The sequence below is a fragment of the Hibiscus syriacus genome, unplaced genomic scaffold, assembly GCF_006381635.1.
Source record: "Hibiscus syriacus cultivar Baekdansim isolate YM2019G1 unplaced genomic scaffold, ASM638163v2 tig00117048_pilon, whole genome shotgun sequence".
NCBI lineage: Eukaryota > Viridiplantae > Streptophyta > Magnoliopsida > Malvales > Malvaceae > Hibiscus > Hibiscus syriacus.
The window spans coordinates 10,142,883-10,168,292 of NW_024063538.1; the positions used below are offsets into that span (position 1 = coordinate 10,142,883).

A 25,410-nucleotide genomic window follows, 5' to 3' on the forward strand; every position below is an offset into this window, starting at 1 on the left:
ATGGGGAAAAGGGTTGGAACCCCTTCAATTCCCCACTATGTTAAGAGAGGTAAGGGCTCGAGTTCTAGATATACTGATAGAGATGGTTCAACTGCAGCCTCACAGAAAACTAAACAGTCCCAGTCGGTTACCGCTAGCTCGGGTAGAACATTTGGAGAAAGAAATGTATGTCAGACATGTGGTAGAGGGCACCGAGGAGTATGCAGACTTTTCAATGGAGCTTGTTTACAATATGGTGAGACTGGTCACTTTGCCTGAAACTATCCAAAGAGATCTGGGACCATTCGGCACAATCTAAAATATCTGTAGAACCCTATAATAGAAGTAGAGGAATGGGAAGATCAAGGGGTCAAGATGAATCATTGTAGTGACAAGAGACTCAAGGAGTCGACAGAATTTATAACATTAAGACTACTCAGGATCGGGATGACCCGGAAATCATAACAAGTACATTCTATTTTTTTAATCAGCCTGTATTTGTTTAGTTTACCTTAGTTCTACACATTAATATATTAGTAAAAAGTAGGTTAGAGCTAGAGGAATTCCTTTAGAACCAATCTTTAGTGAAATGATAGTGGTAAATCCTATGGGTCACAGTACCAGTGTAGGCGGGTATGGAGAAAAAGCCCAATAAAAATCCAAGGGAGTTGCCTTTCGATGAGTTTGAAATCATTTTGGGTATGAATTGGTTGTCTCCACATCATGGATGGGTCGATCGTCGCTAGAAGCGATTATTTCTGAAAGATGCGAAAGACTCATAAATTATAGTGATTGACAAAAAAGTGAAATCACCATCCAATGTGATATCAGATATGACTGCAAAGAAAATGATGTCAAAAGGATGCATAGCTTTTCTAGCTAATGTGATAGACACTCGAGTGTCGAAAATGAGATTAAACAATATTCCAATAGTTAAGGAGTTTCTAGAGGTTTTTCGGAAAGAATTAACGGGTTTACCTCCAGATCGTGAAATGGAATTCAGGATTGAGGTTTACCCGGGTAACGAACCTATTTTTATGGCCCCGTATCGAATGGATCCAATAGAGTTAAGAGAATTAAAAATCCTGTTGCAAGAGTTACTTGATAAGGGATTTGTCAGACCCATTGTTTCTCCTTGTAGGGCACAGGTTCTATTTGTGAAAAAGAATGATGGGTCTTTGCGATTAGGTATTGACTATCGTTAGTTGAATAAAATAATGATAAAGAACAAGTATCCTCTTCTGAGGATTAATTTTCTGTTTGATCAACTGAAAGGTGCATCGATGTTCTCTAAGATAGACCTGAGTCGGGATATCACCAATTATAGATCAAAAAAGAGGATATTTCCAAGACAATTTTTCAAACTTGGTACGGACACTATGAGTTCATGATAATTCCATTTGGACTGACTAATGCTCCTACAACATTTATGGACATGAAGAATTGATTATTCCAACCTTACTTGGATCAATTTGTGGTGGTATTCATAGACGATATTTTGGTGTATTCCAAGTCAAGAGAGGAACATGATGACCACCTTTGGATGGTTCTTCAGATACTTCGAGAGAATAAATTGTATGCCAAATTGTCCAAGTGTGAATTTTGGTTATCTAAGATTTCTTTCCTTGGTCTTATAGTCTCCGCATAAGGCATAAGAGTAGATTCTAAAAAGATCCAAGCTATAGTGGATTGGTAACCCCCAAATAATGTTTTCGAGGTTAGAAGTTTATTGGGGCTTGCTGGTTATTATAGACGGTTCGTGAAGAACTTCTCAATGTTAGCTATTCTACTAACTAAGTTATTACAGAAAGATGTGCCTTTTGTTTGGATGGATAAATGCCAAGAAAGTTTTGAAATGCTAAAGAGAATAGTAACAGAGGCCCCAATACTTGTGCAACCTGAGTCAGGTAAAGAATATGTCATTTTCAGTGATGCATCCCATAATGGATTGGGATGTGTGCTGATGAAAGAAGGGAACGTTGTGGCTTATGCCTCAAGAAAACTAAAGAATCACAAGAGAAATTACCTGACACATGACTTGGAATTGGCAGCGGTAGTGTTTGCTTTGAAAATTTGGCGCCATTATCTATACGGTGAGCGTTGCCATGTTTACACGGATCACAAGAGTCTAAAGTACTTGTTGACTCGAAAAGAGATGAATTTGAGACAGAGAAGATGGATTGAGCTATTAAAATATTATGATTTGATCATTGATTACCATCCAGGAAAATCTAATGTGGTAGCTGATGCACTCAATCGAAAGACTTTTGCAGCTTTACGGGCTTTAGATGTGCATATGTATTTAAAGGAAGATGGTGCCTTGATTGCTGAACTTAAATTAAAGTCGATGCTTTTAGATCAGGTAAAAGAGTTGCAAGGTCAAGATGAGAATTGTTTGGCGATGATGGTACAAGTAGAAAAAAAAGAAACGAAAGACTTCGAAATGAGGGCTGATAGATGTTTATATTATCGGGGAAGACTTTGTATTCCTGGTAATGAGGAATTAAAGAAAGATATTCTTTATGAGGCACACTATAGTCCTTTGACGATGCATCCAGGCGGGAATAAGATGTACCACGATTTAAAGAGTCGTTATTGGTGGCCTGGTATGAAAAGAGTTGTATTGGAGTTTGTTGCAAAATGTTTGATATGTCACCAAGTGAAAGCTGAACATCAAGTGCCTTCTGGATTGCTACAACTGATATTCATTCCTGAGTGGAAGTAGGAACGTGTTACAATGGATTTTGTTTTGGGATTACCCTTGTCACCAGGTAAAAAGGACTCAATATGGGTAATTGTGGATAGATTGACCAAGACGGCTCATTTTATTCCAGTTCGAGTAGATTATTCGATGAATAAGTATGCAAAGTTGTATATAAAAGAGATAGTCATACTGTATGGAGTGCCAATATAAATAGTGTCCGATCGAGAACCAATGTTTACCTCAATATTTTAGAAGTCGTTACATGAGGCATTGGGTACTCGATTGAACTTCAGCACTATTTTTCATTCACAGACAGAGGGGCAATCCGAATGAACTATACAGATATTGGAGGATATGCTAAGGGCATGTGTTATTGAATTTAAAGGATCATGGGAAGGCATTTGCATTTAGCAGAATTTGCTTATAACATCAGTTACTAATCGAGTATTAAGATGGCCCAGTATTAAGCTTTGTGTGGGAGGAAATGTCGAACACCATTAAATTGGTTTAAACTTAAAGATCAAGATCTAATTGGCTTGGATTTGATGAAAGAAATGGAGGAGAAAGTAAAAATTATCCAACATAATTTGAAGATAGCCTCCGATCGACAAAAATCTTATGCAGATTTGAAAAGAATCAAATTTCAAGTGGGAGACAAAGTATTTATGAAGGTATAGCCTTGGAGGAATGTATTATGATTTGGGTGAAAAGGAAAGCTGATTACGAGATTCATTGGACCTTATGAGATCTTGAAAAGGGTCAGACCCATAGCTTATCAATTAGCTTTGCCTCCGGATACAGACATGATCCACAATATTTTCCACGTATCGATGCTTAAAAGGTACAGATTAGATCTATCCCATGTCATCACGCCTAAAGAGATAGAAATCCGACTAGACTTAGCTTATGAGGAAGAACCAGTACGGATCTTGGCTAAGAAAAACAAAGAATTGTGTAACAAAAGGATTTCGTTAGATAAAGTGCTCTGGCATAATCATAAGGTAGGAGAAGGTACTTGGGAAAGAGAAGAGGTCATAAGGAAGAAATTTCCAACCACTTCGTTTCAGGTACTTTTTTAAATTCGAGGACAAATTTTCTTAAGTGGGAGAATTGTAATACCCAAATGGTAGGTCAGTGACTATTTTGAAAAAATTAAAAATTTAAGGATTTAATTTAATAAATGTAAAAGTATAAGGAATGATTTGAGTAAGACCAATTAGTAAGAAATGGATGATTGAAAGGGAATTTTGGTCCTTTGGAATTAAATGAATTTAAAGTTCATTTTTAAATAATAGGGATTTAAGAAAGGAGAAAGTTAAAAAAATAGATTAAGTTATTTACTTCTCATCCTCTTCCTCCAGTGGCTTTGTGCTCTTCTCAATAGCCAAAGGTAAACTTTATCTAATTAGTTTTTCCTTTCGATTATGGTTTGTTATTGCAACCTTAAGTAATATGTAAGCTTAAGGAAGGGTTAAAGAAGATTAAAACTAAAAGATGAATGTTCTATTTGAGATTGATGGAAATGGCTTTTTGAATGATATGTTGGAATATAAGTTTTTATTGATGTTTAGTAGTATAGTTGACTTGTCAAAGAAGTAAATAAGAGATTAGAAGCTTCAGGTATGATTAAAAACATGTAAGATAAACTGGTGTGATTCTTGTTTTAAGATGTTCTTGGGAGATTTTAGATGTTATAAGAAGTTAAATGAAGGAAAGTTAGTTGAGATAAGTAAGGAAGAGTTTAATAGTATTGTTAGAGGTTAAAGTAAGGGAATTTCACCAAATTTGGGTAAAAATTGAGCTAAAAATAGAAAATCTGGGTAAGGGTATCGATACTGATAAAACAGTACCGATACTATAGGTTTAAATGGGTAAAGATGCGATGAACAGTATCAGTATTGATGCAATTAGTATCGATATTGATGGGGTATCGATACTAAAATAAAAGTATTTATACCATGGATTCCAGAATGTTGAAATGGTAGCAATACTACTGAAATGGTATCGATACTAAAAGGGAGTATCGACACCATGGTATGGGTATCGATACTATTGAGCCAGTAATTTTAAAATAGGCTGAAATAGTTATAGAAATTGAAAATAATAGTACTTTTGAGTATTATTAAGTATAAATGTTAGATAATATACTAACATTTGTATGGAATATGTACTAAATGAGTGCTTGTGTAGATTATAACCAAGCTTTCGAGTTAAGCAAGAAAAAGGGGAAGGACAAAGTTGTCGAGTAGTTGGACATCACTACAGCATATTAGGGAATCATATCAGGTGAGTGCATATATTGTAATTATATGGGTTTAGGGAGACTCACAATAAGTCCACCTCAAATGTTTAAATTAATGTATGTTTTACCTTATATGATATATGTTTATAATGTGTGTGGAATTGATATTATGAATAATTTTTAGGGTAAGAAATGCTTTAAAATAAAATATTAAATGCCTAACTGTGCATTTGGCAGAAATGTGACAATCATGTTAGTTAAATGAAAGGCTAAATGCCTTTGAGTAAAAGATTAAATGCCTAACTGTGCATTTGACATAAAGGTTCTAATCATGCAAGTTAGATGAAAGGCTAAATGCCTTTGAGTAAAAGATTAAATGTCTAATTATGCATTTGGCATAAAGGTGTCAATCATGCAAGTTAGATGAAAGGCTAAATGTCTTTGAGTAAAAGATTAAATGCCTAATTGTGCATTTAGTAGAAAGGTGGCAATCATGCAAGTTAAATGAAATGCTAAATTCCTTTGAGTAAAAGATTAAATTCCTAACTATGTATTTGGCATAAATGTACCAATCATGCAAGTAAGATGAAAGTTTAAATGCCTTTGAGTAAAAGATTAAATGCCTAACTGTGCATTTGGCAGAAATGTGCCAATAATGCAAGTTAGATGAAAGGCTAAATGACTTTGCATAAAAGATTAAATTCCTAACTAAGCATTTGGCAGAAAGGTGCCAATCATAATAGTTGGATGAAAGGCTAAATGCCTTTAGAGGAAAGACTAAATGCTTAATAGTGTATTTTGACATAAACGGTGTCATTTATTGATTTAACTAAAAAGATCGTAAAGGAGACTCACAAAATAGATGAATTATCATGGTTTTGATAGTCAGGACATGCTTATGAATAAATTGTTGTTTCTTTACAAGTTTATGCGTCACTAAGTAAATACTTAACGTGTGTTGATTTCATGCGTAGGTAAAAATCAAAGGTTTACCTATTAAGGAGTGCAACAGCAACAACTGTCATCAATTAAAGGTTGACTCGTCTGTAACATTGGAACAATCACACTCATTTTGAAACTTATCTGGCATGTAGTTGAACTTAAGAAAATATTTTGTACTGTATTTAAAGTGATAGTTTTATTAACATGTTTCAATGAGTATTTAATCATTGTGTTAAATTGTGTAGTTTTAAAATTTGAAACAAAATTTTACGGGTTTTCAAATGAGTAAATGTTTTAAAACTGATGCTACATATGTATCTTGTGTACTGAAAGGTATACAAGAGATAGTTGTGAGAATTACCTTGAAATTAACACATGTATAATACATGTCATGTCATAAAAGGTATTGATTCTCAAGTTAATAGTTAAATTAGAAGGCTTTCAATACGACAATTTCACTCAAAGGGGTATAATAGAACTGCAAAAATACATCAATGGTCTAGAAGGGTGCTCCAGGAAATAGCTGATGAGTTACATCAAGCTGGAATATATGAAGCTCAAACGATGCAATTGATCAAGTCGTTGATATAACCAGCTGAAAAAAAAGTATTATATTTGACGAAAGTTAATATGAGACAGTGGATGATTCTAGTCATATATGATTGTTCAACAAGTACACTTTTTGGGAAAAAAGTCGAAATATTAGAGTTATGCATCAAGCCATAGTAGAATAAGGATGTTTCTTTGAGCATTCGATCAAAGAATTTATAAAATTTAGAAATAGGATGTGATTTGTAGTTTTCATTTACCTCGGTATATTGAGATATTGTGTATTTTTTTAAGTTTGTTTCAAATCTTTTCTACACGTATTCAATCATGAAAATTTGGGAGTATTTCGTAGAGTATTCTATGGATAAAAAAATAAATTGGAGCCAACTTTGTCTTCCTAAAGAAGGATAAGAGTCATGAATGAGATTTTAGCACTTGTTACTATAATTGAGAAAATTCAAGAGCAGCTTATCAAGACTTAAAAAGAGATGATTGGTCGAGCAAATAAATTCTAAGACGAGTCAAGAGAACAAATTTCTAAATTGATGCATGTGATAACTATTTTGATTCATGGGGAAAAGATACTAGATGATCATGTTGTAAAGACTATGAATCAAAATGACAAAAAAATATATGATCAACAACTAAATAAAGAGAAGAGTATTTCAAGCCATCTCCAGAAATCAAATGTGATCCCATAAAGCTCCGTTGAATTGATAATGAGGGATAGGTTTGACTCAAAGAAAATGAGCATTGAAGAAACCCGAATACTGATCAAGAAAGCCAAAAAGGGGGATACTCTTTCACAATGGCCTTCGAACGAGGAATGATCCTATAAGGAGATTTCTTGGATAAACCATACTGAAACCCCAAAACATTTAGCTAAGGTTTCTAGTAATATTGAAGGAAAATTTCAAGATCCTCTCCAGCAAGAAATTAAGAGATCCAAGGCATAGAAGCTAAAGGCCAGAATTCAATGCCAAAAATTTTTTGTCTCAACATATATTAATGAAGTCAGGTCATGTGTAGACTACATTGCGCATGAGAAAAGGAAGAGAAATTCAAGCAAAAAGGATCCAGCGGATGTAATCTTAAATTGGCCCATAGGATTGGGAACAAATTGCCCAGATACAAGCCTCAAAGCATCTCAGATGCCTATATCAGATTTTTTTATGACAAGTGGGGCATTAAATATTTCAAAGAGCCTAACAAATACTCCACCAAACACTGCAACAACCATTGCTCAAAACCCAACCAATGCTATCATCCTCAAAGAAAAAAAAATTTATCAAAATTTGGGCCCAGATTCCAACCAGGAATAAAAAGCTAAACAAGCAAGAAGAAGAGAAAGAGGTCAGACTTTTAGGGCATATGAAGAACACTTTCTCGTTTGAAAAAGTTAATGTTGAACCACATTCGGTGGAAACAACTTATGAAGAAGAAAAGATGAAATATCAAGAGTTGCATGTTAGCGAGATGCTTAAAGATGCTGAGGTTGGAAAACTTGCACTGAAATCTGACCATGTTTGCCTAAAGAGAAACTGAACAACTGAACTACGGAGGATATTCCTGTAGCTTTTTTGATAAAAAATAGAGTAATGCTCGGAATTAACCCTTATGCTTTTACCCACAAGCATTAAAGATTCTTTTGTAAAGGGCTTGTATGTTAATTATACTTTTTTTGCAATTGAAAATGTTATCCTTCATTTCTCAAGTGGAAATCATTTTATACATTTTCATATTCTTTATCATTCTTTACTTTCTTTTATTTCAATTTTGACATTTTTTATTATTTTATTTATTCCATACAAATGTCTATTATTCTTCCAAATATATATATTCGTTCCAAATTTTCTTTGCATGTGCCCTAATCATTAATAACATGAATGTTTATGAACTTTAATCATGAGATAAATTTCACCAGCTTATGTTCACTAGAAATCTATGAGTGCAAAAATGAAGTAGAGTATGATGTTTCTAGAAAATTATTGAGGCTGGTGAAAAAAGAGGATGAACAAATCTTATCTCACCATAAATAAATCAAAATTTTGAATGAATAAAGAAAAAAGAGAGATAGAGGTTGTCACTACTTTATGACATGAAATGAGACAAGCTGATAGAGTTGCTTCAAGATTTCAAAGGTATTTTTTCCTGATCTTATCAAAACATGCCAGAACTGAATACATATGTAATAGTGTACAAATTACTAATAGACTATTAATCCTCTATCTAACAGTCATTGAAAATTCGATAGGGTGTGTGATGGGGCAGTATGACGAGTCTGGGAGAAAGAAAAAAGCTATCTATTATCTAAGTAAGAAGCTTACTGATTTCAAACTTTGATACCCACTAATCCAAAAGTTATATTGTGATTTGGTATGGGCTACCCAAAGGCTAAGAATGACTCGATGAAAAATGTTTTTATCTGATTTTGACATAATACGTGTAAACTAGAAAGCGATAAAAAAATAATACCATGGTAGATCACTTGCAAGACAAACATCAGATGATTATGAGTCCCTGAGCTTTATTTATTATTTTTTTGGATGAGGATTTATTGTGCATCTCTACTTAAGAAGAAATTAAATACGGAGATGAATCCTGGAAACTTTAATAGAGCATTTAATGCTTTGAGAAGAGGAATTGGGGTAATGTTAATGTTTGTTACCCTTTCAAAAATAGGCCAGAGATCTTTTGCACTAACAATGTGGCATAACTTGCGGCTTGCGCTTTCAGGATAAGAGCAGTCATGGAAAGAAGATGTCAGTGCTTAAAGTATGTGAAAGTTCCTCGATTAGAATTCTTTCAACTACAAAGATAGTGAGGATTGCCACAGGAAATTATCCTTGATCGTGTATACATGTCCAACTTCAATATGTACCCTGATGAGGTGCAACGTCAATTCCATTTGGTTTTGGAATAAAAATAGTCTTACTCATCGTAGTCGAGATTTAGTTACATAAATTTTCGACCAAAGTAGAACTGAGATGAAGCTGAAGCACGATGTGAATAGTTGAACTCCGTTGGAGAAAGATGTTGAAAATTATCTACCATAGACAGAGGTGTCAGAAGAAAAAGAAAAGAGCTCCTGATAAGAAAGTCTGTCCAATAGAAATCTGAGAGGGTGAGCTAGTGATTGAAAATATCTTGCCAATTCATAAAGATTTATGTGAAAAATGGATACCTAATTGGGAAACTACCATACATTATCAAAGAGGTCATTTGTAGAGGAGTTTTGATTGAGTGATCCAATAAATTCATATTCAAATTGAGAAGAATTACACCTAAAGAAAAAAAAAGAAAAAAAAGAAAGAAATAAAGAAATGAAAGAAAAAAATGAAAGAAAGAAAAAATTAAAAAAATTAAAAAAAAAAGAAAAAAAAAGAATGAATAAAGAAGAATGAAAAAATAAGAAAAAGAAAAAAAAAGAGAAAATAAAATTGAAAGGGGGTTCAGGACGAGAATCCACAAAGATAGTCTTGAATCCAAAGAAAGGATTTGAGTTAAAAACCTGAATGGGCGGCTCAAATGTGATAATATTAGGAATCTGACAAATAAAAACCTCTCAATATTCTGGTACTTTGGGATGAGTTTCACGTCTGCAAACATTTTGGCAATTTTTGAAGTTCTCTAGACACAAGAACTTACCTCTATGCTTCAGGTCCATATTTAGTTGATTGATTTAAAGAGCCTGCTATTTTGAAGGGGTCTTCACGTCTATAGACATTTTTTAAACATTTGAGATCTTATAAATAGAAACTTACCTCGGTGCTCCAGATTATATCAAGTCGATTGGTTCTGGAAGATTCATGCTAGTGATGCTTGAGGTATCCGACTTTATTTCTTGACTTTTATCATTTTCATGATTGTCGTGACGTTATAAAATTCCATTTTTTTCTTTTCAAGCCCTAATTTTGTTCATTTACAAGCATCTTATAAGTACATTAACATAGTTCAAAAGAAAACTAAAGATTTCTTGGTATTACTTTGAACTAATCTATTAAAGTGTAGGAAATCCAAAGTAGCCCAAAACCTTGACACTTATGTTCATTTGTAAAAGAGTGTACGAGTTGAATTCATGAGGATAGTTATTCAATTCCCATCAAAGACATTTTTCCAAGATGTTTTCATATGGGGAAAATAAACAAGATGATTTCTCAAGAATGAAAGAGATCCTTGAAGCTGGTGAGACTTATGCTGCCTCAAATAAAAATACGAGGGCAAGGGAGACATTCTCAAATCCTTGGAACAATAAAGTTTGAAAGATCATAAAACTCAAGAATAAAATTTTCACACTTCTTTGTGACATTATCAATAAATGATCAAGAAGTAGGCGACCACCTTAATAAGAATATACACCTATTGTTTTGAGATCTCATGGAATATCAAGCCATAACAAATGTTAAGGACATTCTTGTATTAGATGTATCGATCACTTGTTTGAGCAAGTTTAAAAATAAAGAGTTTTGATTATGATGATCAAGAGCATCATAAGTACTCACATTGGGGCATGACCAAAGACCTAAATCATGTTGGGATAATAAGATTCCAACCAAGAATGTGTTAGGATTAAACCCCGCTACTTGGACTATCAAGGGCAGGAAATAAAGACAAGAAAAGCTTATTCTGAAAAACAAACCATTCATGATTCAGTTGCAGAAAATTCTTGAAGAAACAGTTCTAATAGAATAACTGGGTCAGACACAAAAGGCGTCAAGATCAAGTATCTGACCACAACAAGAATTAAAGAGAGAGCCTTTCTTCTGAGATTTTCGTGAAGAAACAAAAAGAGGAAAGAGAAGACATGATGACACAAGTTGATCAGATTGCTCTTCCAAGTAAAAAGAGAATGCTTGCTTGAATTGACAAGACACTGTGTTAATGTTGGAGTAGGCTCTAGCCAAGATTCATTAATGAAGGAAGATCGAGTTCTCCATTTTGAAGTCAAAAGGAAAATGAAACAATATTTTTTGCATCCATGAGTACATCATTTGCATAAAATATTCATTCCATTTAGCAACATTCAATTGCATTCACATATTCATAAATAGACGCATGATCATTCAACAAATCTTCCGAATAAGGAAGAAGATTTGTGACAACAAGGCCTCGAGAAGTGGAAATCACAATTCAAACCTCAAATAGAGGAAATCATTTTTAGAGTAGCAGAGTCTCAAGAGTGGAGAAACCCAATCCACAAAAGAATCATTGCTTTAAAGAGGAGCATAGTACCCTATCATTATGATGCTTTCATATGATATTCATGCATAATTAGAAAGCGGTTTTCAAAGCTTCTCATTTAGTACGAAAATTTTTATCTCAATTGAGATTGTTTTTCACGAAATAAATTTTGTCTCACTTAGTACAATCTTTATTAAAAATTAACATTTGAGATTGTTTTTCTCAAAACCAATTTCACCTCGCTTGAGACAGTTTTCCCTTGAAACACAAAATTTGGAATTTGTTTCACCTGAAACCAAATTGATCTCACTTGAGATTGGTTTTCTTAAAATCAATTTCATCTGGCTTGAGACAGTTTTCCCTTGAAACACAAAATTTGAAATTGTTCACTCGAAACCAAATTTTATCGCACCTGAGATAGCTTCTCTTGAAAAAAAAATCTTATTCATTTTCATTTTGATGTTGAATATTTGACAAGAATTCCAAAGTTAGCAAAGATTTCAAATTTCCCTATTGAAGAAGATTTCAGCAAATAATTAATCCATCTTTCAATCTTTGAAAATGTGGATCTCAATAAAGATTCAAGGACCTTTGGGTCAATACCTTCGAGTATTGAAAAAAAATAATTGTTATTGATATGACAATTCTTTTTACATATTCAAATCCATCATAGAATGAGGTTGATCAACATTTCCTATGGAGGGGTTCATAATGAGAAGAATTCATCCAAAGAATGACAAAAAGTTCATAATGAGAAGAACATTTTCATCATTTTGTTCGATTCTATCTTAGAAGGAGGTAGATCGAAGTCAATATTTTGTTCGATTCTGTCACAAAAGAAGGTGGATCAACATTTCCAATGGATAGGTTTATAATGAGAAGAACTCATTCAAAGAAGGAGAAGAAGTTCATAATGAGAAGAATTTGTTCATCATTTTGCTCGACTTTATCGTAAAAGGAGGTAGATCAGCGTCAACATTCTATTTGATTCCATCACAGAAGGAGGTGGATCAATATTTCCAATCGAAAGGTTCATAATGAGAAGAACTCATCCAAAGAAGGAGAAGAAGTTCATAATGAGAAGGGCTTGTTCATCATTTTCCTTGACTTTATTGCAGAAGGAGGTAGATCAATGTCAACATTATGTTCAATTCCATCATAGAAAGAAGTGGATCAACATTTCTAATTGAAGGGTTCATAATGAGAAGAACTCATCCAAAGAAGGAAAAAAAGTTCATAATTTGTTAAAAAGAAAGATGACACAATGAGGTTGATCGGGGATTTATCCGTCTGAGTGTATCATATTGGGAACCACCAGCATTATTTGTTAAGAAGAAAGATGGCACAATGAAGTTATGTACAGATTATCGATAGTTGAACAAAGTGACAATAAAAAACAAGTATCCACTTCCAAGAATTGAAGATCTTTTCGACCAACTAAGGAATGCACAAGTTTTCTCAAAGATTGACTTGTGGTCGTGATATTATCAATTGAAGGTTAAAGAGGTTGATGTTCAAAAGACGGCTTTTCAGATGAGGAATGGACAATATGATTTTTTGGTAATGTCGTTCAGTCTTATAAATGCGCCGACAACCTTTATGGACTTGATGAATCATGTTTTTCAGCCATACATAAATCAATTTGTAGTGGTTTTCATTGATTACATCCTAGTGTACTCTAAATCATAGGAAGAACATGATAGACATCTTCATATTGTACTTCAAACTCTTAGAGAGAAACAATTGTATGAAAAATTTAACAAGTGTGAATTATGGTTGTCCGAAGTAAATGTTTTGGGTCTTGATATCTCGGCAGAGGGCATCTGTGTAGACCCGCAACGATCCAAGCTATAATGGAGTAGAATCCGCCTAGAAATGTTACAGAAGTTTGAAGCTTTCTAGGCCTAACATGCTACTATCATCATTTTATTAAGGGATTTTCGATGATCATTGCACTAATTACCAAGTTACTTCAAAAAGGGGTACCTTTCAATTGGACTGAGGAACGACAAAAATTTTTTGATTAATTGAAGAAAATTTTATTTGAGGCACCAGTCCTAACACAACCAGAGTCAGGAAAGGACTTTGTACTTTTTAGTGATGTATCCTTAAATGGCCTGAGGTGTGTCCTTATGCAAGACTGCAAAGTGATTGCTTATACATCGAGACAGTTAAAGCCTCATGAACGAAATTACCCCACCCATGACTTGGAGTTGGCAGCAATAAATTTTGCCCTTAAAATAAGAAGACACTACTTTTTTGGAGAAAAGTGTTATATATACACCTACCATAAAAGTTTGAAATATGTCATTAGTCATAAAGAATTAAATCTACTACAATGAAGATAGATAGAGTTGCTTAAAGATTATGATTGTGTTATTGATTATCACTCAGGGAAAGTTAATGTGGTGGCGGATGCATTGAGTCAAAAATTGATGTTTGAACTACGAGAGATGTTTGCTAGACTATTTGTTTCTGATGATGGCGGGTTAATTGCTGAGCATAAAGTCGAACCCACTTTAGCACCCAAAGTAAGAGAAGTCCAAAAATCTGATGTGAAATTGGTTGCTAAGGTTCTCCAAGTAAAGCAAGTCGAAACCCCAGGGTATGAGTTAAGGGATAGTGAAATTTTGTACTTTAAAGGTTGATTATATGTTCCATATAGTGAGTTGTTAAAAAGAAAGATCCTCCAAGAAGCGCATAATAGTATGTTTTTCATCCATCTATGGAATAATAAGATGTACCAAGAGCTTAGGCATTACTATTGATGGTCAGGTATAAAGAGGGAAGTATCCGAATTTATGGCTAAGTGCCTAACTTGTCAACAGCTCAAGACTGAACAACAAGTATTGTAATACCCCAAATATTATGTCAGTGACTTTATTGAAAAGATTTAAAATTTGAAGACTCAATTTTATAAATGATAAAAAGATAGGAAATGATTGGAATAGTCTTTATGACCAATTTGTATAAAAGAATGAATATAGAGGGTAATTAGGTCCTTTAAGGATAAATGAATTTAAAATTCATTCCTTATTAGGGATTTAGGAAGAAAAAGAGGAAAGTTAAACCATTAAAGTATCTCTTTTCTTCTTCCCTGTGCAAGAACTATCCTCCACAGCCAAAGGTAATATTTAATTTAACCAGCGTTTTCTCTTGTTTTTGGGTTGTGGTTGGAAAATTGACTATTATTGAAGCTTAAGGAAGGGTTAAGTATAATTAAAACTAGGAGATGAATTGATGAACAACCGTACAGGCACTATGTGTGCAATCCACGGTATTCATCATGAGTTGATGAACAACTGTACAGGCAATATGTGTGCAATCCACGAAATTCATCATGAGTTGATGAACAACCGTACATGCACTACGTGTGCTATCCACGAAATTCATCATGAGTTGATGAACAACCGTACAGGCACTACATGTGCAATCCACAGAATTCATCATGAGTTTATGAACAACCATACAGGCACTACGTGTTCAATCCACGGAATTCATCATGAGTTGATGAATAACCATACAGACACTACGTGTACAATCCACGGAATTCATCATGAGTTGATGAATAATTGTACAGGAACTATGTGTGCAATCCACAGAATTCATCATGAGTTGATGAATAACCGTATAGGAACTATGTATGCAATCCACAGAATTCATCATGAGTTGATGAACAACCGTAGAGGCACTATGTGTGCAATCCATGGAATTCATCATGAGTTGATGACCGTACAGGCGCTATGTGTGAAACCCACGAAATTTATCATGAGTTGATGAACAACCGTATAGGCACTATGTGTGCAACGCACGAAATTCATCATGAGATGATGAACAACTGTACAGAAACTATGTGTGCAATGCACAAAATTCATCATGAGATGATAAACAACCGTACAGGCACTATTTGTGCAACCCACAGAATTCATCATGTGTTGATGAACAACCGTATAGGCACTACATGTGCATCTTAATAAAATGATCATGACTCGAAAATTGGTAAATTGTCGTGTTAGCACTACAGGTGCAAAATTATAGGGTTTATAATAAATTAAAAGAGTTAATTGATATTATTAATAATTATTTAAGTAGAAATTGTTCTAAAATAAAAGACTAAATGCCTAACTGTGCATTTGGCAGAAAGGTGCCAATAATGCAAGATAGAAGAAAGGTTAAATGCCTTTAGGATAAAAAAAACTAATGCCTAACTGTGCATTTGGCAGAAAGATGCCAATAATGCAAGTTAGACGAAAGGTTAAATTCCTTAAAGATAAAATACTAATGCCTAAATGTGCATTTGGCATAAAGGTGTCAATAATACAAGTTAGATGAAGATCAGTGCATAATTGGCATGAAATGATGCTATAAATGAAAATGTATAACATTGAAAATTGGCATGAAAGGATGCCACAAATGAAAATACATAGCAGTATATTAATGGTGTATAAGATGTCACCCATGATAATTATAAAGGATAAAGGACCATTTGGCACTTGTTGCAATACATAAACAGTACTTTCTCATTTAATGTACATAGGGCAAATAAAGAATAATTGGGAAAAATATATAGAATGATAGATATGTTGGGATTACTAATAATGATTTTGATGATTGTATGAAAGAAAAATCTGGTTTAACTGAGAAGGATTTATCTAATCTTTATGGAGTATGCAATTTAGTTCGTCATTAAATAGTCATGAGATACTTATGTATAAATTGTAGATTCTTTACAATATTATGCCTCACTAAGTATATACTTAACGTGTGTTGATTTCACGCATAGGTAACAACAAAGACTAATCGGATACTGGGAGCAGAAATAGCTATCATAAATATAAGGTTGACTCTTATCAGTAACAGTAGGATAATCATGATAATTTGAAAAATTACTGGCATGTAATAGAAATTTAAGAAAAGTTACTCTAGAATGTATTTAAAGTGATAACTTTTGTAATATGTTTCATCGACTATTTTCTTGTAGTATAAAAATATTTTTTGTTTTAAATTTTAAGAAACAATTTTATAGGTTTTCAAATGGGGAAATGCTTTAAAAGTGATGTGACAACTGTATCTCATGTACGGAAAGGTATACGGGAGATGGGTGTTACAAGTACCTTATGGTCTTCTACAACTGATCCAAATTTTACAATGGAAATAGGACAATGTCACTATGGATTTTGTAACAAGATTACCGATGACGCGATGAAAGTATGATACAATTTGGTTATAGTGGATCGACTAAAAAACTTTGCTCATTTTCTACTGGTACGAATGGATTTTTCCCTAGAAAGATTAGCTCGATTTTATATTGCCGAGATCGTGAGGTTGTATGGAGTATCAACTTTGATTATTTCAGATAGAGATATGCGGTTTACTTCGAGGTTTTGGAATAAACTACATAAGGCCTTGGGTACTCGATTGCATTTTAGTGCAGTATTCCACCCTCAGACCGATGAAAAGTTAGAGTGTATTATTCAGACCTTGCTCAAATGTTGTATAATTGACTTTGAGGGTAGCTAGGAAGAAAATTTATCATTGGTTGAATTTTCTTAAAGTAGTAGTTACCAAGCTATCATTCAAATGACTCCTTATTAAGCAATGGGAGAAAGTGTTGAACTCTATTGTGTTGGACTGAGCTTATCAAAGAGAAGATAGGTGGGCCAAACTTGATTCAAGAATCCGAACAGAAAGTTCAAATAATTCAAGACCGACTGAATGGAGCATTTGACCGGCAAAAGTCATATGCAAATTTGAAATGGAAGGATATAGAATTTAAAGTGGTGATGAGGTGTTTTTGAAAGTGTCTCCATGTAAAATATATTGAGGTTTAGTTGTAAAGTTAAATTGAGCCCTCGATTTATCGGACCTTATGAAATCTTAGAGAGAGTTAGACCAGTGGCATATTGTTTGGTGTTACCACCAGAGCTAGAGAGAATTCAAAATGTTTTCCACGTATCCTTGCTAAAGAGATATCGATCTGACCCCTCTTATGTCATACCATTGGAGCATATCGAAGAGAACTCGGACTTAAGCTATGAAGAACAACCTATAAAAATTTTTGCTCGAGAAGTTAAAGATTTGCAAAATAAGAGTATTCCCTTGGTCAAAGTTTTATGCAGAAATCATGGAGTTGAAGAGGCTACTTGGGAGACTGTGGACGCAATGCAACTTCAGTATCCATATTTATTTAACTCGGGTAAATTTTGAGGATGAAATTTTTACTAGTGGGGGGGGGGAATTGTAACGGCCCGAAGAACCTTAGGTCGATACCTGGGGTAGACATGAACCAATAAATAATTTGATTAAATTAAATGGTGAAACTGAATGTATAACAAAAAAATGAAAGATTCATTTTATAATTAACCCTTTAGCAAAGAAAAATATAGAGTTGATTATAGAATTATGGGGTAACCGTGAGTTTTTAAAAGAAGAATGAGAAGAGAAAACTATCATCTTCATTCTTCTTTTTCACTTTTATTTTTCATCTTCTCGTACTCTTCTATTTGAAACCACATAGTAATAGAAAAATATTACGAAGGCAATAACCGATCTCCTCGTTACTTAAGTTTTATTCTACGTAATAGATCTCCATGTCTTGGGGATAATATCCATCTAAGGTTTGATGGGTTTGGAAGAAAATGAAAAGAGTAAATGAGTTTTAAAAGAGTGAATGTGCATAATTCTTGCTTATTATCTTTGAGTGTTCTTATATGTGTATTATTTGATGATTTAATTTTGAAGTGAGGGAAAAAGAATAACCTTCTCAAGTTAAAGGGAAGAAGAAAGATTGAAGAAGGAAGTAGGGAGTTTTTTTCTTGTAGTAACCAAAGCTAAGGAAATGTATTTTTATTCTTTGAACACCCATATAAACCATGTTATTTGGATTAGTAAGTTGAAAGCACGTTGCTTTGTTTTTTTTGGGGGGGGGGGGGTTGGATATAGAAACCCATCAATTTTTAAGTAGGAACCTGTTTGTTTTAGGTTGCAACCATATTTTAGGTTGGAACTTATTTTAGGTTGAAACCATATTTTAGGATGAAACTTGTTTAGTGAAACAATGTTTTAAGTTGAAATCTGAATTTTACGTTGGAACCTGATTTTAAAGTAGAAACTTAAATTTTGGGTTGCAAATGGATTTCAGAGCATGGGAACCATTTCATGCTATATTCAAGTGATGATGTATCGTACGAGATATACACATAAATATGAAAGTGATGATGTATCGTACGGATACACATCTAAATATGCAAGCGATGATGTATTCGTACAGGGTACACACCTAAATATGAAAGTGATCATGTATCGTACAGGGTACACATCTAAATATGCTAGTAGTGATGTATCGTATGGAGTACACACCTAAATATGAAAATGATGATGTGTCGTAAGGGGTACACATCTAATTATGCAAGCAATGATGTATCGTACATGGTATACATCTAATTATGCAAGCGGTGATATATCGTATGGGGTACACATCTAAATATGAAAGTAGTGATGTGTCGTACGGGGTACAAACTAAATATAAAAGCGGTGATGTATCATACGTGGCACGCATCTAAATATGTAAGTAGTGATATATCGTGCGAGGTACACACCTAAATACGAAAACAATGATGCATCGTACGGGGTACACATCTAATTATGAAAGTGATGATGTATCGTCTGGGTACACATCCAAATTTATGAGTAGCAAAATATTATATTTGTATATCAGTTGAAATAAAGGTATGTTTTGGTAAGAGACTCGTGTTATAATCGAGAAAATAGATAAATAAAGGGTGACAACTAAATTTGATAAAGTTAACGAAAGCTCGAGAATATGATACTCAAAGTACGATCAGAAGTTTTTAATGACGTTTGTATAACATTTCCGCTTACATTCTAAATTTATGGTTATATGAGTTTCTTTGAATAGGCATACATTATTGGGCCCTTGTAACTCACACTTTAGTTGTTTACCATTTTCAGGATGTTAATAGCTGATAGTAGATCCGTAGAGCACATTCGCTGAGGATATCTAGCATCTCGACTACAAGAGTACAGTTCTGAATTCTATTAGGGGCATGTGCATACCATGTGTACATTGGGGTTGTATATATGTATTCAGTCTGATGTCTGGTTATATACTTTGAACTGCTTTATATATTTTGTGGATCATGAAAGAGTCGAAGCTCCGCATTTTGAATACAAACTATCTCTGTTGTCAAATATTTTGTATTTAATATGAAATATGTTTTTTAAAGAAGTTTTAAGTTAACGAATTTTTTTATTTTATGAATTTTTGGGATACTCTTGGGCCAGATGTTACACTTTAAACCTAGTGTTGACACATTGGGTTTAGGGTGTTACATCTTGTTTTTGGATTGCCATGCGTATTGGTAGGTTTCTGTTTTAGTTTTTCTGTTCTTGAAACGGTAAATACATTTTTCACCCCGGTTTCTATTGGCTGTTAATTGTATGCCCTACAGGATGCATTCCTTTCGGGATCTTTGGAGGATGGGCTTAATGCCCTCTTAAGCATCGAAGTAAGTTTGTACTATTTTTTTCTCTCTCAAACTTTATGTTCTGTTTCCTTCACTTATTAACTAGATTCAATTGTCACCGGTTTCAGATACGAGGTAGCAAACACCATAATCGAGCAAGGTATCCATAAATTTGACCGTAGTTATAGTTTCTTTTGGGATGTTGATTTTTGGCTTTGTTCAATTTCGAGGGTTTTGAGTTGAATGTTTGCGACTTTGATCTTTTCTCTTATGGAGTTCCCATTCCCCATGCTACATTCATCAACATACTTATGGGGTTCCGTTCTTATAGTGCTCCACCGCCACCTCTTCAGGCGTGGGTTCCGTATATCATCCTCGATTGCCTGTGGAGCAAGTGTGTTTGAAGTGTGCATGAAGGTGCCTACAAGGGCTTAACAGGTCTGGTTTTCTCATTTACCATATTACTCCTTAGCCATTTTAAAGTTTGCTCGACTTTTCTTGATTTATTTGAAACCAAAACGAGTTTCTCGGAATGATTTTTGACAGGTGTTAGGGCAACTTGCACCAGATGTGTCATACCCCAGCTTAGCTATGCTGAGGATTGCTAGCATACAGGCTTTGTCAATGGCATCTTTCGAAATAGATGACGTTGAACGTCTTCTTTTCTTTTGCAAAAACCTGGGCAAGGATCCCTCCTTGGGTAGTTCAATAACTGCTGGAACTCCGAGCTGGTTGGTGCCGCCTCCACCTAGTCTAAAAAGGTCAGAGCCATGTAAAGACATTAAACCTCTGAACTATACCGTCATGGAAGGTGTAACCCATCGCCATAAGATGTTTCCCTTTTCTGGATTGTCCGTGGCCGTGAGATATGATGGTGACCAAGGAAAGGTTAACTAGCCGGTAGTTCCTTTGAAGCAACCTGCACCTGTTACACAGCGGAAAGCATTGTCGAGTTCTTATCAGACCCAACAGATTATATCTTTAAATCTGTTACCACTTAAAAACATGATTGTGGTAGAGTCCCAATACATGTTTGCTCAGAGTTTAGCCTTCTTCTCTGAGTTTCAAGAGTTTATAAATATAGCGTCCACTTATTTGAATATATATATATATATATATATATATATTATGTTTATTTCTGGCAGGAAGAATTTTTGAGAGATGTTATGCAGTTTCTGATTCTTCGAGGACATAATCGGTAGGTTCCTCAAGGTGGGTTGGCCGATTTTCCCAATGCCATTCTGAATGCGAAGCGTGACCTTTTTAACTTGTATAGAGAGGTGGTGTCTAGAGGAGGCTTTCATGTCGGGAATGGCATAAATTGGAAGGGACAAGTTTCTTCGAAGATGCGCAATCAATCATTGACAAACAGAATGACTGTACGTTGTTACATCGTATGAAGTTTTAAGTTCTTGTCGACTTTCTAATATCGGGACGATAACCATTGCTTCTTCTTCAAATTTATCTAGGGAGGTGGAAACACTCTGAAACGACATTACGAGTCCTACCTTTTAGAGTACGAACTGGCTCACGACGATGTGGACGGAGAATGCTGCTTGTTATGTCACAGGTATCCCTCTCACTTACGATTGCACATATACGGAATTGTTTGCGATACTGACGGTGGAAAGTTTACGGTAGCGCAGCGGGTGACTGGGTGAAATGTGGAGTTTGTGGTGAACGGGCTCAATTCGGCCGTGACAGGCGGCAAGGCCTTGGAGCTTTTAAGGTATACCTTCTGAAGTTTTCCTATCAAGAAATGAAACTGGAACTCGGTACGATCATGCAACTGGGTTTGACTCTCTCATGAATGACAGGATTATGCGAAAACAGACGGGCTGGAGCATGTTTGTCCGCGCTGCAGCATCTCGATTTTTAAGAAGAAAACGAATCCGATGAACGGTTAATGACATGCATAGCCATTAACGAGTATAATGAATGAATAGAAGGCATAATATTAGAAAATGTAATTATTGTATTGTATTGTATTGTATTCCATCGCCCATTATTGTTCTCATATATAGCTCTAGCCGTTAACGAGTAGCCCCCCCCCCCACAACCTAATTTCTCCAATATTTTGTATTCTGCGAAACAGAGATGAATAAGAGTAACTGTAGAAAAATATTTCGTATTGTTATACTCGATTTGGTTTAACGAGTTAGCTCAACTATTTTTTTTTTCTCCAATGGAATGCTGTAAAGAGTTTTTTTTTTACACAACACAAATGTTTTGAGGACTTTAATAGAATATTTGAAAGTTTGTGGACTAATTTTGTAAGATAATGTACTATATATGGAAAACATAATATAGCAAAACTCTTACTATAGCTAACGATTAAATCCTGGAATTCATATGTTTCAGGATTTATGGTTTAGAAACAGGGGAGCATGGTTCAAGTACTGAGACAATCGAATTGTCGATGCTGTCGTCAATTGTCATTTCTAGTTATTTTCGTTCAATTCATCGTATTAGATTCTTACGAATCTCTCTCCAAATCTATGAAATCACCGTAAAGCTTTTAAACTTTTTGAATCCTAATCTACAACATGCGTAGATAGATACTTCCATCTTGAGGTGTGTTTCTCCCCCCATAGTAGTATCTTTACTGTTTAGATAGATCTAGGTGTTCGAAAAATAAAAATAATTCTAACCAAATCATGTCTAACCAAAAAATAATAATTTAAAATTCTCATAACTACAGTTTCCAACGTCAATGTAATATAACAATATAATAACTTTATTTTTACAGTTAATTAATATAGTGATTTAATTATGATTTTTTTTTCAAAATGAATCTCCGGGGCATTAAATCATCCTCGAAGAAACAAATGATTTATGTAGTAACAATATGTAACCCTAGACCCGACCTATACGTTACGACCAGATCTAGCATATTACAAAAAAAAAATCAAAAACATTCTTTAATAATTTAAAATTTGAATTATAATTAAACATCTTTAAAAAAATATAATTAATAGCATAAAAGTTCAAATTCAGTAAATTAAAGTCGTAAAGATAAAATATTTCGAAATCTGTATTGAGACAAATCTAACATCAATAACAAAAGTAGTATTTTCAAAGCATAAGCACATGTCACCCAAGTGCGAGGTACGGGTCGCCTATCCAAAAAGTATCTGAAAAAAAGAAATTTGGGGGATTGAGCTAGGGAGCTCAGTGTGTTCCAACAGTATAGAAATAAAACATACAGTTATGTTTTTAAAATCAGTTTAGGTCACAATAATTAAAATAGTAGTATAATTTTTAGTTTAAACTTTTAGAATCGCCCTCCAACTGAACACCATATGTAGCTCCCCAAACCTGCATAACCTAAGGGAGCATCTTGAGGATTGAGAGCCTATCCAAGAATGTTCTCGGGGCCTCGGAGCCTACCCAAGGGTCGTCTTAGGTCCATAAGAAATTACCAGTCGGTGCTGAACCTATACAAGGAATTATCAGCAGCGACTGAACCTGCCAGAGTCTTCATACCAGATCCTAGAGTACCCCGAATAAAAATGTTTTTCAGACAGTAACTAGTGGTAGCAGTAAATCAGAGTTTAGACAGATAATCAATTCAATAAAACAGTAACCAGATATCATAAAACAGACAATCATGCTTTAAATTTTAGTAAATCAGGAATCATGATTCAAATCAAGTAAATTATACAATAGTCAAATCAGTTTAAACATTATATTTCAAATCAGAGAAAACAATCATGTGCACATGATATTTCAAACAGACATTTAAAACAAGTATATGGCACATAAAGAACACACCTCGAAAAATGGATCAGTCATGTATACCTATCGAGCATCGGCTTCACTAGGCTCTTCTGTTGAACGAGAACCTAAGTTATATCAGAACATAATTATAATCGGAGTAAATATACTAAACTGAATATTTAACAGGGTTATAGAGTTATACGAGTATTTACGGGCTCTCGCGTACGAACGGATCGGGAGGAACCGGGTCGAGGAGTCGAACGATCAGGTGATCTTTGAGTACCTTAAATATACCATAACAGAAATTAATCCTTGGCCTTGAATTAAACTAACTGAATTAAATCACTTAATTAAATATGCATTTTTCAGGTTTACAGTTCAATTTGGAGGCTTTCATGTTTGAATTTGGCAAAACAACCTTCAGAATCAGACTCTGGATGTTGAAAAACATAAAATAGGGCTTTTCAAAAATTTTGACTATTTCAGTCAAAGTCAAAGTTAACGGTCTGACCAGTCAAATTCAACGGTCAGACCGGTCAACGGTTCAGGTCGGGTCAAAGTCAACAGGTCAGACCGATTTGGGTTGACTTGGATCGGTTCAAGTTGACTCGGTTCGGCCAGAAGAAACCAGAGTGGTGAACGAGCCCCACGCGTACGTGGCGGTGCATGGTGGTGCGTGACGACGGTGACGGGGTCGAGGGCGGCCACTGATTACTCCAACGTATCCAAACACATCAAAGAACACCAATTAACTCAACAATCAACAAAAAATCGCAATAATCAATTGGAATTTAGATCATAGCTTACCTACGCCGATGATGAGGAAAATGGAGACGGTGGATGACACCTTCAGTCGGGTTTTGAGTGCACGACGACGAGGATTCCGGCTATAGTGGTAGTGAGCAGAGTTGACGAGCATGACAGCTTGAATCGATAAAAAATGAACGGTGGGGTCACGGGCAGTTTACTCTCGATTTAGGCCAAATGGTGGCCAATTTGGGTCGCTAATGGTTGGGTTGGGTTCACCGGAGGATACTAGTTCGACTGGTGGTAACAGACCACAGTATTGACGGCCGAAACGGAGTGAATTACGAAGGAGAGGCGACGACGGTTTGGTTAATAATTCAGGGGGAAATGGAGTTGAATCACGGGGAGGGGGAAAATGAGATTTTGGTTTGTGTAATTTAAAACCCGAAAACAAAATAAATAAAATATGTGTTTTAATATTTTAAAGTTAAATAGGGCCTAGGTTGGTCGGTAGGGCATGGTCAACCATACCCTAGGTCATGGGTTCAAGCCAGCCCCCTATATTATCTTTTTTATTTTGATGTTTTATGAGTTATGGGTAAATTATGGGGATGGACCCTGAGTTTCTCAAACTTTTGAATTTATCTCAGAAGTTTTAAAATATACAGTTTAGTCTAAAAAATAATTAATAAATTTCAAATAAATTTTGGGGTTTGATAATTCTCCTCCCTTTAAAAGAATTTCGTCCTCGAAATTCACTAGAGTAGAGTCAAAAACAAAGCGAAACTAGGTCTCTGAAGGTTTCTTTATAGGATAAGGACTAATTACTCTATTGACGATAATGGAGAATCTTGTTAGAC

General features: G+C 34.6%; 1 pseudogene; it reads left to right on the forward strand.

Annotated features, from left to right (window-relative positions):
- On the forward strand, window positions 1-21,990 carry LOC120197621 (annotated as a pseudogene).
- The last annotated feature ends 3,420 nt before the right edge of the window (window positions 21,991-25,410 follow it).